This window comes from Canis lupus, chromosome 5 (assembly GCF_003254725.2).
Source record: "Canis lupus dingo isolate Sandy chromosome 5, ASM325472v2, whole genome shotgun sequence".
In the NCBI taxonomy this organism is placed as follows: domain Eukaryota; kingdom Metazoa; phylum Chordata; class Mammalia; order Carnivora; family Canidae; genus Canis; species Canis lupus.
In genome coordinates, this window is record NC_064247.1 from 77,286,385 (window position 1) to 77,292,105 (window position 5,721).

Consider the following 5,721-nt stretch of genomic DNA (forward strand, 5'->3'; position numbering starts at 1 on the left):
AAAAATAATTTGATATTTGTGTATATTGCAAAAAGATCATCACTAATAAGTTGAGTTAACATCTGTCACCATAGGTAGTTAACAAAAGGTTTTTTCTTGTAATGAGAATAAACAAGCTCTTTTTTTGAAAACCAAAAATTTGTCTAAACATTCTTTGTTTACTGCTTTATTATTATTTGTTACGAACAATAATTATGATACTTAATTTGGAAATAGAATCATACCAAAAGTTGTTAAAGCACTAGCTCTGGGGGACTCCTCACTGTTAATAGCTCACCTAGCACTGTCCCTTCTTGGGATCAACATGGCTTCTCTTTCTGAATGGTTAAGCACAACAGCTCTGGATCCTTGGTTAGACTCTCCACCTACTAGCTCAGGGCCTTGGGCAAGGAAAACCTCCAAGGGTCACACTGAGGATCACCAAACGAACGTAAAATGCTTAGCACGGGTTCTTGCACTTAGCCAGCATGTGATAGCTGTTAGCTGCTCCTGAAAAATGTCTGCTCTTTTCTGGAAGATGGGTGCTAAAGTCACACCCTCCTGACAAGCTTCTCCTTTTGCTGTTTCTTCTTATATTCAAAATCCTTAACAGAGCAAGAGAGAAAAAGAGGGAAGGGAGATGAAGGGAAAAAAAGGACAGAAAGAGAAGACAATTGAGACCAAATTATTTCATATCTTCCACTGAGAATCTTTCAGATGTATCTGCTTCTGTTTTCAACAATTTGGGCAAGTTTCAAAGAGCAGAAGACTGGCTGTAAAATGAATGAACACATGAGTCAACATGGATACATTTCAAAAACATAATGTAGAATGATAAAGGCAAGTTGCAGAACAGTCTTGTGTTGCCTGCCGTTTATGTAATGTTTGAAAACACATAAAACAATTAGGTTTAATGTTTATCAATATAAACATAGCAAAAATATATAAACACAGATGAAAAAAACACACTTCCAGAGAGTAGTAACCTTTGAGAAGGCAGAGGAGATGGGGAAGAGGCACAAAAGAGGCATCAACCTTACCTGTAATGTTTTTATTCTTTTTATTAAGCTCTGAAGGTATAGTAAAATATTGGCACTTTTAAGATCTAGGTAGTGGATTACATGGGTGTTCTATTATTCTCTTTTCTGAATGCTTGAAATATTTCCTGAAAATTTTAAACAGAAAAAGAAGACCATCGGCCTCATTTCTAAATCCATTCAAACTCCCATGCACTTTAGAAATCCATCTGTTCAGCTAAATCACACGTATGCATGATTTTCAGGAATGAGTATGCTTCTCAGATTCAATTAGAGAAAAGTAATAATGAATCCATTAGAAATGGGTTATGCCTTGTGCTGGTTTTCACTGCCAAAATATATTTCACATTCTGATATCTGGGTTGAACTACACATATTATCATATTTCTAAATTTTCATTTCTTTCACACCTCATTACATTTTGGGGGTGTTTTGTGATTAACAAATTGCTTGTGTGTACTTTAAGATCTCCAACTGATTTCATATCAGGGACAAACTCCAATTGATTGATGGTGGCTGGCTAGAGTGCTCAGCTGGGACAGTTGAAAAAATGTACCTTGGCTCCACAGAAAGGGCTATGATCAGAGAGGGAGCTACGTCAGGAGCACAGTGAAGGGCTAATTCCCTGTGTCCCAATAATATTCCTGACACTTTTCTGGCTCTCCTTCCACCTCTCACTGCTCCATCTCCAATTCCCATCACTTATCTCTTCTAACTTGGTGCTCCTAGAATTCCCCTCCCAAACTCCCCTTTATCGTTTTTTAAGATTTATTTATTTATTTTAGAGGGAGAGAGTGAGAGTGAGCGAGAGAGCAGGAGCAGGGAGGAGAAGCAGAGGAAAAGGGAGAGAAATCCTCCAGCAGACTCCCCGCTGAGGACAGTGCTGCACATGGGGCTCGATCCCAGGACCCTGAGATCATGACCTAAGCCCAAATCAAGAGCCAGTGCTCAAGCCATTGAGCCACCCAGACTCAGTGTATCTTTACTTACACTACAATAATCCCTGGCTGGTTTCATTTTCATCCTTAGCAACCCTACAAGCTGATGGGTCCCTCCTCTTCTGTTTCTCTCTGAAGCCTTCCCAGTGCCATCTGAGCCAGGTGAGATAACTCCCCTTCATCCCCATGGCACTCACACAGCATTTCTCTCTAGGTATTCCAACTATTTGTTTACCCATTTAACTCTGCTATGGGCTTTGAAAGGACAAGCCTGGATCTTATTGATCTCTGCACTCCCAGCTTCTGGCACATAGTAAGCAATCAATAAATGTTTGTTAAATGGAAGAATGATTCAATGAACGGTGTCCTTATTTTGCAGAAAAGGAAAGGAAGGAAAGAGACTCAGAGTTGGGATCTTACTCAAGGTTATGCTTCCTCTGAAACCTTCCCATCTTTCCTCTAGAACAGAGACTGACGAACATCTTCTGCAAGAGGACCAGATAGTCAATATCTTCAGTTGGTGGTCCAGAAGATCTCTGTCACAACCACTCCGTTATGAAGTGGTAGCTGAAAAGCAAACAGAGACATGGCTGTGTTGCAATAAAACTTTATTACAGAAAAAGGCAGTGAACTGGATATGGTCCATGGGCCAAAGCTTGTGACCTTGCTGTAGAAGATGGTAATAGACATTCCCACATGTCTAATTCCTTCACTGAACATCCTCTTTGCCACAGCTCAAATTCTAGGGTCCCAATTTCAGTGTTTCCACAGGGCCTGCTGTAATTAGATCAACATCCCCTCATGTCTCCAAGCCAAGGAACTGAGGTAGGCTCACTAAAGAACTGTCTGCAAAGCTGAGACCAGAATGGACAAGAGGAATTTGTTGACAATGACCTTTAAGGGACCTAGAGGAGAGATGTGGCTCAGTCGGTTAGGTGTCTGACTCTTGACTTTGGGTCAGGTCATGATCTCAGGGTCCCGAGATTGAGCCCCATGTTGAGCTCTGCACTGACCATGGACCCTGCTTCAGATTCTCTCTCTCCCTGTCTCTCTCTGCCCTTCCCCCACCACACAATATAATACAATTTTAGAAAGACACCTAGAGGAATTCAAGCCCAACTTATCCACATCCTCCCTGAGCATCCATTTTGAACACTCAACATTTAACAAGAAAAGAGGTCCATTTCTTGGGTGCAGGGGACAAAGGAGAAAGAGGGACAAACAACTCTCGTACATTCTTCCCACTCCCTTTTCTGTGTTTCCAAGTGACTAGTCTTTTTTTCTTTCCCAGAGACTATTTTAAAACTCTTCTACTTTCCTCATACTTCCTACCCTATCATTCTCTCACTCACTGTCAGGAGATGACCTCACCTCCTCCATCACAAAGGAAATAGAAGTAATCAAAAGAGAATTCCTTCAGAATTGTGCCACTCACCACTAATTTATCTGCATCTCTACCCATTCTCTTATCCTTCCTGTCATAATGGAATAGGTGTCAAAGACTACTCCTTTCTGTTCTCTGTGTCCCAGGTCCTTCTGCCTTCTCAGGGAATCTGATTCCACCAATTCTCTCTCTCTTTCTCTCTCTCTCTCTCTTTCCCCCTCTCCCTCTCGTTCTCCTGTATTTATCACCCTCCCTTCTGTATCTCTACCAGCTTCATCCCAAAGGCACAGAGAAGCTTCTTCTCACCCTGAGAACTTTTCCAACAATCTAGACATGCATGTCTCTTGAAAGGACATTTCTGAAACCTGTCTTCCTCCAAGTATTGCCCTATCTCTCTCCTACCTCTTTTGCAGCCAGAGTTCTCAAGAGAGTTGTGTCCTCATGGTTTCCACTTCATCTCCCAGTAAGTTTTCAACTCATGAAAAATTTGTTTCTCCTTCATTATACCCCCTGAAAGTCTTTCATTAAAAGACCCCAAGTAGGACAACCCCAGTGGCCCAGTGGTTTAGCGCCGCCTTCTCCCGGGGGTATGATCCTGGACCCCCGGGATCAAGTCCTGTGTCCGGCTCCCTGCACAGAGCCTGCTTTTCCCTCTGCTTCTCGCTCTCTCTCTCCCTCTCTCTCTGTCATGAATAAATAAATAAAATCTTTAAAAAAAAAAACAAAAACAAATAACCTCCTTTGTTGCTACACTCCACTTAGAATTTTTTGCCCTTATCTCTACTGAATGCCTGGCACTATTTACTCTTGTGATTTTCCATCTTAAAACAGTCTCTTCTTATGACTTTTGTGACTACATGATCTCCTGGTTTTCCTCCCATGGTTATTCTTCCTCAGGCTTCTTTGTAGAATCCAATACCTCTGTCTAATTGTTAAATATTGGTGTCCTCAGAATTCTCTACTAGGTCCTCTACTTGTCTCAGGCTACATGCTTCCCTAGGATATCTCATCTAATCTTCAGACAATCTTAAATATGTTGATGATTCCCAAATTTACATCTCCAACCCAGAGCTCACTACTGAGGCTAGAGCTAACCAGTCAGTTGCCTAATAGAATTAGAAATCATCCCTCTTCTCCTTTATTCACCACATCCAGTCCCATTTTTTAAAAAAATATTATCTTTACCCATCATCCTAGCCAGCTACCATCCCCTTTATTTGCCCCATTTGCAGCAAAGTTCTTCAAATGTCTTTAAAACCTCCCCCAAATATAAAAAATAGTGAAAGGGAATAAAGGGGAAAGGAGAAAAAATGAGTGGGAATTATCAGAAAGGGAGACAGAACATGAAAGACTCCTAACTCTGGGAAACGAACAAGGGGTGGTAGAAAGGGAGGTGGGGGGGAGGGTGACTGGGTGACAGGCACTGAGGGGGGCACTTGATGGGATGACTACTGGGTGTTATTCTATATGTTGGCAAATTGAACACCAATAAAAAAATAAATTAAAAAATAAATAAAACATGTACATATTTTTTAAAATAAATAAATAAAACCTCCCCCAATCAGGCTCTCAACTATACGACTCCAATAAAACAGCTCTTGTCAAGTCACCCACGATAAAGGCAACAACAATTCTTAAGTCCCATTTTACTCTGCATTTGACACAGCTGGTCACATACTTCTCATTGATACCCATCTTTCCCTTGGCTTTCCAGATACCACCCTCTTCTGGTTTACCTCCTACCTTACTGGCCTTCCTTCTCCATCTCTGCTTGCTTTTCCTTTCTCCCTAATTCTTAACATTGGAGTAAGCCAAGTCTCATTCCTTGGCCCCTTTCTCTACATTCATTCCTCGAGTGATCTCACCCAACCCCCAGCCTCAAGCGTCATCTCTACATCTATGATTCCCAAATGTATATCTTCCTCCCAGACCTCTCCTTCAACCTCTAGTCTCTTATATACAACTACCTACTCAACATCTCCACTGGGAATGCCTCACAGACATCTCATATTGAACTGAAATTGAGTTTCAGTCCCAAAGACCTCTTTTGCACACAACTTCCCTCATGTCAATAGATGGCAACTCATTCCTTGATGTCATCATACCTAAGTTGCTTCATCTGGAGTCCTTTTACCATTGTTTCTTCATGTATGGCATTTTTTTACCATGGTTTTAAGAACTTTTTTTCAAGAGGGCTTATAAGTGCCAAGTTTGAACAAGTTTAAAAATGTCTCTCATGGCCTTTATCCTCAAAGGACATTTATACTTTCTTTCCCTGATAAAGTCTGTAGAATTTACTCTATGATCTACTACAGATGAGCAATGCATTAGTCTTTCTTTTCTTGACCTCTCCATTCATCTCCTGTTTTATTAAATTCCATCA

At 41.1% G+C, this 5,721-nt stretch overlaps 1 long non-coding RNA gene across 3 annotated transcripts; it reads right to left on the reverse strand.

The window, feature by feature from the left end:
• On the reverse strand, positions 1-4,233 carry LOC112647597 (uncharacterized). 3 transcript variants are annotated; one of them, XR_004815768.2, is made up of 4 exons: positions 3,741-4,233; positions 2,375-2,521; positions 1,020-1,144; positions 1-752 (listed from the first exon to the last, which is right to left on the reverse strand). It is a non-coding gene; the product is annotated as an uncharacterized LOC112647597 (long non-coding RNA). The 3 variants fall into 3 exon arrangements; XR_003128368.2 differs by lacking the exon at positions 3,741-4,233 and adding an exon at positions 3,287-3,315; XR_003128367.2 differs by lacking the exon at positions 3,741-4,233 and adding an exon at positions 3,189-3,305.
• Positions 4,234-5,721: the final 1,488 nt, after the last annotated feature.